Source organism: Bactrocera neohumeralis, chromosome 5 (assembly GCF_024586455.1).
Source record: "Bactrocera neohumeralis isolate Rockhampton chromosome 5, APGP_CSIRO_Bneo_wtdbg2-racon-allhic-juicebox.fasta_v2, whole genome shotgun sequence".
Classification (NCBI taxonomy): Eukaryota; Metazoa; Arthropoda; class Insecta; order Diptera; family Tephritidae; genus Bactrocera; species Bactrocera neohumeralis.
In genome coordinates, this window is record NC_065922.1 from 45,433,740 (window position 1) to 45,444,787 (window position 11,048).

Consider the following 11,048-nt stretch of genomic DNA (forward strand, 5'->3'; position numbering starts at 1 on the left):
CCTTAATGAGTTCGAAATAACGAAAATAACAACAACAAACATGTGCATCGGTAAGCTATTAATAAGCAGCTATAGTATTTACTTGCAACGCGTTGCGTTTGCTGTGCCGCGTTGGAGTCGCGCTTGGCAGCTAAAGCCTTAAAATTTCGTTATGTTATTGCGCTTGTTGTTATTTTTGTTATGCGGCGCGTACGTCGTCATGACAGCAAGCGCAACAGTGGCATTCACTGTTTAAACGCGCTGAGCCGCGCGAACCCTAATATATGAAGAAATTTATATACAAATTTACCATACGTACGTATGTATGTTGCGCGCGCCCCTGCTTCCGCCGCGTACAAAACGCTTACATACACCATATTTATGTGCTTTCTACCACGCGCATTTCATATATGCAAACATTAATAACGAATCTGCGCTCCATACGTGCGGCGCGCTGATTCTAGAACTGAGCGCTGTGGCACACACACACACACATCTAAGGTTGTTTAATTTAAAGCGGCTGCCGCGCGGCACAAACGCGCGCATTGCTTTTTCAAAATTTCATATATTTACCGCGGTTTGTATATATGTGTGTGAGTTGGTATGTGTGCGCGCGCATTATGAATGTTGAATATTTTCACTTGTTTTTATTAGATTTAATTTAATTCCATTCCATTTCATTTCACTGCGCTGCGCTGGTTCCAATGAAAGTCACAGGCGGCGGGTCATCCGCTGACCGCGCGGCAAACAACCCAAACTTATTCAACGCGTTTAAACAAATAACCCCAAGCCGAAAATTCGTAAATATCAGCGATGCAAACACTTTACAATTTTACGAATATTTAACAAATACACACACATATGCATACGTATATACATGCATCTGTGTACCCAAAATCGCCCCTAAATTATATTTAAAAAAATAAATTCATTACGCGCCACAACGCGCTGGAACAATGACAGCCTCGTCCATCGTCATCGCATCGCATAATTGGCAGCCATGATGTGGCGCGACCGTTTGCTTGCGCTTTGCTTAACGCGCGGCCGCCTAGTCTGACTGACTGACGCCCGGTCTGACTCTGACTCTGATTCAGTTTCAGATTCGGATGCCGAGTCAGACTTGAGCGCGACGGCTTGACAATTTGCCCGAGCGGCTGCTGCGTGCTGAAGTGTATGTGGAAATACCATCATCAAAAATATATCTGAGGTATTACTATACACTGCTAGTTGGGTCGATTAACATGCGCTCGCTATGTGTGTCTCGGTGCGGCGCGTCCGCAGCGGCGTCAACCGCGGCGGCTTCCGAAACAGTTTTAAATCAGCGCGCAAATAAATCATTTTATTCTGCAAAATCCAATGTAATGTAAAACAAAAACAAGTGACTCTTCTACACAGCCACACACGCACACAGACACATGTACTCACACATACACACAAGGCTTTCCTTGCGTATTCGCTCGCTTGTGGCGAAAAAGTTAACTATTAGCATTCTGTTGATAATAATAAAAATGTAGTTTTGTTGTTGCGCGTTGTCACTGAAAGGGCGGCCTTTGTGTCTGTGGCGGCAATATACGCTTTTTGACGAGCGCTGCTTGTTTGGCTTGGCAGCGCGTTTGCAAAATTTTGATTTTATAGTGCAAACCAGAGCAATGATTAATCATAATGACAGAGTTTTTCTTCAAATAAATTTTTCAGAGAGGCATGCTTTTTTAAAAGTTGGGGTAAACAATTTAAATTGTAAATACATATACGTGTATGTGTATGCGTTACGCAATAATTTATTTGAAATTTTTATTTTTTAATTTAAATCATATTTTTTATTCATAAATGAACTAAAAATGTACACGTAAAAGCAAAATAACATAACATCACTTTTCAAAAGTTTACAGGCGAAGGAAAATCGTTTTAGTTTTTTTGATGATACGTTGTTTTACATGTTAGGTGATGATATGTGCATTATACAAAAATATTTCATTTTATCTTGCTTAATGTTTTTCAATTGTATTGTAAAAAATTTATTTTATGATTTTTTTATTGCAAATATTTTTTATTGTATTAAAACACTTTAATTTAAGTTTAAATTTTTTAGCTGGCATTTAAATTTATTTTATTTGTTTTATATTAGCAAAAGTTTTTTATAATACCATATTAAAAAAATGTAGGTTAAAAAATATTTAATTAGTTTTTAAGTTTATTTGAATATTTTTATTAATTAATTTTTTTATTCATGCATATGCACACCCATATACGTATGTATATATGTAAATTTTCAGAAATATGTAATTTCATTTTTATTTTTCTTCTTGTTTAAGAAAAAAATATTAATTTTATGACATTTTTATTGCAAATATTTGTTATTGTATTAAAACACATAAATTGTGGGTAAAAATATTTTTCAACTAATATTTAAATTTTTTTTATTATTTAATTTCAATTTTATTTTGTTAATTTTTTTTAATTATATGAAATTTTTTTTAATTATATGAAAAAAAAAAATTTAAGTTTAAATATTTTTGGTTTGGTATTTAAATTTTTTTATTAAAATTTTTTTTCCTTTTATTTTATTACATTTTTTTTTTTTTGTATTAAAAGATATTAATGTCAATTTTAAATATTTTTTTTACTGGTATTTAGATTTATTTCAATTATTTTTTTTTTATATTGGCAAAAAGTTGTGTATTATACCATATTAAAAACATTAATTTTAGGTTAAACATTTTTTAAACTGTTTTTTATTTTTATTTTAATGTTTTAAAATAGCAAAAAGTTGTTTTCAAATCGTATCATATTTTTTAACATTATGAATTAAATTATAATAAAATTGAAATATAAAAAATTATTAAATTATTAAAAAAAATTGTGTTATTTTATATAATAATTGTTATTATTAATTTTTTCTTTGTTTTTGTTTTATTTAATCTTGAAATACGACAAACCTTTTTTTGCAATTTTAATCTTAATTACCATTTATTTTTCAAAATAAAAATAACAGTTGTAAACTATAAGCTTTTAAAGTTCTAAAAATATTAAATTTCATAAAAAAAATTAATTATTAACGTAATATTTTTAAATTTCTTGTTCCCTTATTTTTCTTTAAAATAAAGTACAACTTTTTTAACATAAAAAATATTTTTCTTGTTTTTTTTTGTAAACTATAATATATAAAAAACATTAGTTATTAACGGAATATTTTTAAATTTTTGTCTTATTTTTATTTAATATGAAATATAATTTTTATTTAATGTTAATATTATTTTTTTCATTTAATACAAAAGGTTTTTTTTTCTCTTAAATATTTAAAAAACAATTAGAAAAATATGAATTAATAGTTATATACATACGTACGAAATAAGTTCAACCAATTTTCAGCGTCATTGCTTTGCTCGGAAAAAGATAAAAAATATTTTTAATATTTAATGCATATATTATTTAATATTTTTTTGTTTCGATTTTATTGCTTTTCTGATATTTTTTCGCTTGTATATTTTGAAAATTTTTTGTTTTGTTTTTTTGTTCCTATAAGATTTGCAATGTTTCGAAATCACTTCAACACTGTTATTCCTCTTCCAAAATTTTGTTGTAAATTTTCTCAAATATATTTGCACTGTTTTTTACATATTTTTAATATTTTTTTTTAGTTTTACAAACACTTTTTAGTTTCACTATAATATTTTGTCAAATAGAATTATTTTTTAATAAAATTATTTTATAAAAGTATTTTTAATATTTTATAATTGCTATATACATATGTATTTGTTATTCTTTTTAGAATCAGTTCGCACTAAACACGAATTTTTACCACTTTCGAGTTTCCAAACAGAAAAGAAATATTTTCAAGATTTACTTTTTCCAGCAAAAAATTTTGTTTCAACATATTTAAAAACAAAAAGAAATGAAAAAAAATCAAAATTTTTTTATATTATATTTTTGTTTTATTAGACATACTGCACACCACAGACTCAAATTAACACCCGAAAAGTAGTTGTACATTTTTTAAATAATTGATATTATATAATTCATTTTTTTAATACTCTTAATTTTCCAACACCAACAACTTACGTTATTTAAAACATTTGCTTAAAGGCAAAATTAAAAATACACTTCCAAGACATCTGAAAGATTTAGCTTAATCAACGTTTGCTTCGCTTAAGTTCTAGTGCGTTCACTTAGAGAAAAAACTTAAGTAAAAGTTTCTTTCTATTTTACTATTTTTTTGTATTTTCTTTGAACATTCGCCGCCGACGCGTTATTGACTAGCGCGCTTAGTTCGTTACGATTATGAGTTGCGATTTTCGTCGAGTTTGCGTTGAGACTGACGCGTTGCGCGTCGTGCAATCACTGTTTAAACTGAAACGAACGAAACAGCGGTCAGATCGGATCGTGTTGTTGGCTCGCAACTGCATAATCCTCTTCGTATCGAGAGGCAACAACCACCAGACGAGCCAACCAGCGTTGGCGTACAAATGTTGCTTAAGGTCTACAGTAGTCCGTGGATAATTTGAATTGGATGGTAGAAGCGTATTTGTGTGAGAATTATTCAATAATACCTTATTAAAGGTTGTTTTTTAGACATGTGGTTTTCAAGAATAAATATAATTTAATGTTATGATCAGAAATTTCGCTTTATTATAGAGATAAAAATATAATTTAAAGTGCTACTGATCGAATTATTTCGTCGAGAGGCCCGATTTTCGATTACAATTGAGATACGTTAAATAACTCGCCAATACTCTCTTCCAAGCTGCAATTGTTTCGGATTCATCTGCATAGGTAAAAGACTTCATATAAATAACCAGTTTCCTTCAAAAACTGTATGTGGCTGTATGGCATGTTTCGTCATCTTGTTGGTACCAAAGCTCATCCACATCTACATCCTTCAATTCAGGAACTAACAACTCATTAATCGTTCCTCATTCACTGTAACATTATGGCCGTCGTCATTTTTGAAGAAAAATATATCAGTGATTCTGAGGATGTAACGGCATCTCAATAATGGCTTGGGATTATCATTGACAATTTTTTTTATTAACGTACCCACTCAACTAAAAGTGAGCTTCATCGCAGAATAAAATTTTCGTGTGAAAATCGGGACCGAAATTTGGGCCCGAACGTGAACGCGTTTGATGATCCTTCGGCTTCAATTCTTGCACCCATAAGATTTTATAAGTCCGCAAAGCAAGATCCTTCCTTCTCGATGGCGAATGGACTCGTTAGGGTCTTCTTTCTACTCTACTCCACAGCTGCTATAGCGGCTTTCAGAATGCGGACCATCTACTGCTCGACTGAGAATATTGAATGCAGCGCTCAATGGTTCTCTCAAACCGAACCTTTATTTTGATAGCAAACTTGCACGATTTGAAAACGTTGTTCCGTACGCTGTTCATTATGAAATGACAAATCAAACTAAGTATAAATCATGTATAAGCTGTCAGGGCCAACTACGAGAAAAGTATTCCCTCATTGAAAACCACAAGCCTAAAAAGCCACCTGTTACTTTCCTAATAAATTAAGTAGTAGGATTTCTGCAACTTATGTTCTGTTCTACTGACCTGTGTCGGTTCTGTTATCAAGAGTATGAGAGACCAGAGCATAAACTTCTTCATCGCCTTGATTACTTCACAATCGCTATCATCGCTAATTGGAGTCAGGCTATAGGGTAAACAAATCCGAGGAGCTTTACTAAACCTATTTGATTCGACTGGGTTAACTGAAGTGTTGTGATAACAGGAGAGGGAGAACAGGGCTATAGGTCGTAGTGCATTCACCAACATACGGTCCACATATTATTTTTAATACAGAGTTTAGGCTGTTAACGGCAACATGATTTACTTTTTCGAGATTATTTAAAGGAGTTGGTATCACTTGGATTTTACTGCTCCGCCGAAAACTCCGAAGTCCAAAACAGCTTATGATTTAAAGGTTAACATTCTTTTGTACACTCGTTATAAAGTTTTCTGTCAAAAATTCATGGGTTCTGAGAGTAACAAAAAAGGAACCTAATAATGTCTTCTTTTCAGCCTTAAGTTAAATGTTTAATGACAATTTAATACAAAATTGACTTAATCTCGAAATCTTCTCTCAAGAGGATTTCTAGTGGTGATTGTGAGTCCAGGAACTCTTGCTTTCTGAGACAATATTAACAGAAAAGGGATAGTAGGATAGGTTAATCTGGTCGGCCAATTAGCCATATATAGACCAGTTTGGACCTTTCCGATACCAGATGGACTACACTTGCTAAGTCTAAGAAGAGTAGTCCTCGTTTAAGATGCCTGTCATTGGCCTCTTTGTCGATACATCCTTCAGTGTATCATACTGTGGAGGCCCCAGATGCTTACAGCGTAGTCTTGCCAATGTGGGACAAGTGCACAAGAGATGCTGCATTGTTTCCCTGGTGCTGTGCTCTAGACATTTCCAGCAGTCTTTTCGATCTGTCAGCCCCATCTTGCGGGCGGTTGTCGCCAAGGGATAGTAAAGTGCATATGTTTTTAGTTTTACATAATTTTTTGTAAGAAGGCAGACTTCCAAGAGTATTTCTATTTTAACCGAAGTTAAAAAACCGATGGTCTGCGATTACCATTGCCGTCCGACTTTACCCTTTTTGGTATTCTACTAATTGGGTAATATTTTTAGTACCCTAAATGGTACAAAGTTAAATCTCATTCCAACAAGGCTAACCTTTCTTATAACTCCTAATCATGTATGTGAGAATATCGTTCAATTGAAAAAATTGTAATAAAAATACTCTTGCAGTTACAAAATATTAGAATATACTAAAATCGTTTAATCGAAGAAACTACTGAAATTTAACCATAACATTTTTGATCCCACTTATCGAATATTTACTGTACGCACACTATTTTAATGAATATGCCGATGTCTTTGCTCGAAACAAATTAAGCGAATAGTGAACATTCGATGCTGGCAATGCCGCGCACACAACATTAGCGGCTCACTGAATCGAATTTTTGTTCGATCGTAACACTGTGCTCTAAAATGAGAGAGGAGCCAATAAGAGAATATCGTAGTCTAGTGGAAATGCACATTTGGCTCAGAGAACTTGTAAAATGAATGTGAAAGAGCGCTCTGCTTTTAGATTGTTAAATGTGAAGAGCAATTTCTTCTTATACTCGTTTGCAATGCATTTTTGTATTTGTTGAGTAAAAGAAATTGTCTTACTTTCAACTTTGGTAAAACATTTAAGAGGGTATTCTGGTTTAGAAGCATGAATTTCAGGTAATTTTTAAAATGTCGTAAAAAAAAGGCAAATAATATTTTTACTATCCATTTTTTTTATTAGTTATTTGTTAATTTTAGAAGAGTACAGAAAAAATTAAAAACTAAGAAAAGTTAAAAATATCAAAAATTATTAGCTGACGAAGTGGGGGGTCTCTAAAAATTTCCACGTGACCATACCCATGATTTCAACCCTCCTAGTTATTTGAAATCAAAAAAAAAAAAGATTATTAATTTAGAAAAATGTCGCAATGGCCGGAACTACGGAAAAGTGGGAAAAAATTTTTTTTTCACAAAATGGCGACTGCCTGAAAAAAAAAGTTTTTTGGATCACTTTTTCTGACGATTTCGAATTTTTTAAAAATATCGGTCCAGTAGAACCTGAGAAATCGTCGGTATCGTTCCGAAAGTCAGTTTTGAGAAAAACACGCTTAAAGTTTCGCGTAAAGTCTTTTGTTCGATTAGTTCCGGCCGAACCAGTTTGGATGCGGGGTCAGAAAAATGCCTATATCTCCGAAAATAATTTGAATTTTGAAAAATCCTCTTCTACACATATTCTTGATTAGCTAAACTTTGAAAATATAAAAAAAAATTTCGATTTTTTTAATTTCTAGACCAGAATATCCCCTTAAATTCTTGCAAAATATTTGTAGACTTTTTTTTTGGTCTCTGCAATTGTCTTTTATATTTCGAACATTTTTCGCTGTAGTCTAATTTGTGTAGAGAATTAATAACGAATTTTCATCTTCAACACTTTTCAAGTATGGAAAAAGAAAACTTTGGTTTAATATCATTTTTATATATAAAAATCACGTGTCACGTTGTTTGTCCGTGTTGGAATCCTAAACTATTGAACCGATTTTAGCAAAATTTGGCACACTGTGCTCCATTCGAACCAACTTAGAAGATAGGATAGTAAAAACAATTCATAAACGGAAAATAAAGTGAAAGCTCTATTAAATGGACGCTATATTAAGCGGACAATTCTACAAGGTCTGTCGCAAAAGAAACAGAACTTTTTAAATATAACTGTTTCTGGTGGCGCCACCTTTTGGTGGGTATATGAAATAAAAAGTTTGATCTCTTGTTGACATTTCGTAAAAATTTTAAGACAATTGGATAACTACAATCGATGTTATCGATCAAAAAGTGACAGCAGCTTTTGGTCATCGGTCGTAAAATGCATTTTTAACAAATATTAAATATTGTTTTAAACTTGGGAAAAGGTTTACTGAAACATTTCAAATAATAAAAAAATTTATGGTGATCAGTGCTTATCCCGTAGTAATGTGCATGAGTGTTTTAAGCGATTCCAAGAAGGTCGTGAGGACCTCTGTGACGATCAGAAGTCGGTCGTCTTCAGAAGTCAAAAATAAAGATTCCGAGGGTATTGTACACCGAGAGTTCGTCCCACCTGGCCAAACGATTAATGCTGTGTTTTACCTTGGTGTTATGAAGCGTCTTTTGTCACGCATTCGTCGTGCTCGGCCACAATACCGTGAGGCAGGGTCCTGGCGCCTGTTGCACGATAATGCGCCGTGTCATCGGTCGACGCTTGTCACCGATTTTTTGACAAAAAACTCCATATTAACCATTAATCACTCACCCTACTCACCTGATCTGGCACCCTGTGATTTTTACCTATTTGGAAAACTTCATTTGCCCATGAAAGGACATTGGTTTCAGGACATTTCAGCTATCCAAAAGGCGACGACCGATATTCTCAAGAGCATTCCGAAAAATGACCTTAAACACTCATTTGAAATGCTAATTGACCGGGCTAAACGCTGTATCGAAGCACAAGGAAACTACTTTGAATAAAAAAATATAACTTTTGAAAAATATTAATTTTTTGTTGTTTTTTTTAACAGTCTTGTTTCTTTTGCGACAGGCCTTGTATTAACTGAGCAGAAAGGCTGGTAAACAGACATTGAGAAGGCAGCCTTAAATTCTTTATTTTTTCCAATGAAATTTACATACATTACATTACATTTTTGTACAAGTAAGAACATATTCAAAATTAAACCTCAAGTTCAATCCCTTGGATTCTTATACCGCCAAAAACGTTTTCGCCTTTATTCGTAAGTAAAATTTTCACTGTATTGAATAGTTTATTATATGAATAATAGTATAAAATATATACCACAGCAACGCGTGGCCGGATCCACTAGTATACATATGTAAATATTTTCAATCTTTTTTACTATTATTTATTATTTAGCACAACGAAAATACAACCAAAATTTGTAGAAGACATTTCCGTTGTTTCTTTCCGATCATTTCCCTTTTAGTTTGACTGAACGACGGCTGTGACATATTATATTTACTTACATAATGGTGTTGTTGCATATACCAAGGGGCAGTTCGTTAAATATATCCTCTCTAATTTTCGATATTTTTTCGTGCAATTTAACATTAGCATACTCGCAGGCGCAATTAAATTAAGCCAGGCTATTAAGTTTTCTGATCTCTATACCCTGAGCAGGGTATATTAAGTGTTTGCCCGGAAGTTTGATACACCCAAAAGAAAATTTCGTAGACTCTATATGGTAAATATAAATGATCAGCGAAATGAGCTAAGTCGATTTAGTTATCTCCGTTTGTCTTGTCATTAGTTTTTGAGAAACCGATTTGACATACATATGTATGTAGATTTTGCACACATGGCAGAAAAGCTCTATAGACTCTGCTCATTTGTCCACTATAACATGTACATATATACAAGATCGGGATGACAAGACGAGTCCGTTACTGTCTATCAGTCTGTCCGCCTGTAGTTCGTGCAAGCGCTAACTTGTGTAAAAATTAAAGTATCATGATGAAATTTTGTAAACGTATTCCTTGGCAGCCAGTACTGTAGATGGACGGAATCTCATCTTCACATTTTCACAAAGTTCCTGGGCAGGGAGCAGGGGTAAAAATTGGACAATGAGAGTAGCAGCGTTTTTTAGTTGAAATCCTACATCTCCAATTTCAACCAAATTTAGTGTGAGGTTACCCAGGCATTCTTAGTCAGATGACAACCACACCTACTACCCACTTAAAAATCCTTTAAACTCCATCTGATTCTTTCACTTTACAGTTTACAAACCAAACATCAATAATTTTAAAATACGGATTTTCAAACATCCGCTGTCACTTTATACCTTATACATACATACATATATTGTTCAATCTGTAAGGTTTCTTAATGAAATTTAAAGGGCGCCTATTTCTGAAAATGATATAACGTAACTTGAAAACCGAATAAAACCGAGCCAAGAAATTCCTTAGCCCCATTTCCCTTATACGGGGTGATCCATTTCGAGGGTTCATTCATTTTCCAAAAAAAAAAAAAAAAACACAGAAACTTCAAAGTTAACGGAAAATGTTTATTATCATTCGAAGGAACATTCTTTGCCATTTTTTGCTTTTTTTTTTGAAGATTATCTCTTTCAAATATTGGTCGCGGCTACGTCTCAGATGGTCCATCAGTTGAGTTTCGATGACTCGTTCAAGCATTTCTACCGGGTAACTGGCGAATGATCGGCGTGATGTTTTGCTCCAACGCCTGAATCGAAGCGGAATTGTCCGCATAGACTTCACACTTTACATATCCTCACAGGAAAAAGTCTAACGGTGTGAAATCACACAATCTTGGTGGCCAATCGATCGGCCTAAAACGTAAATTCTATATCTATAGTATTCTATCTTGTTGAAACCAAATGTCGCCGAGATCGCGAGCTTAAATTTCATGCATCAAAATGTATGAAATGGCAGCTCTTACATCTCATCAGGTAGCTCTTCGTATCAAATGCGTCAATTTTGCTTGTTTACATACCCTTCGAGCCAGAAAT

The 11,048-nt window shown here is 33.2% G+C and overlaps 1 protein-coding gene across 1 annotated transcript in view; it reads right to left on the minus strand.

The window, feature by feature from the left end:
* The window catches only part of LOC126758962 (tumor necrosis factor receptor superfamily member wengen), a 65,753-nt gene extending 61,426 nt beyond the window's left edge, over positions 1-4,327 (minus strand). Inside the window, 1 exon segment of the mRNA XM_050473460.1 lies at positions 4,039-4,327. The gene's annotated coding sequence lies outside the window, so the exon portion shown is untranslated.
* Between the last annotated feature and the right edge of the window lie 6,721 nt (positions 4,328-11,048).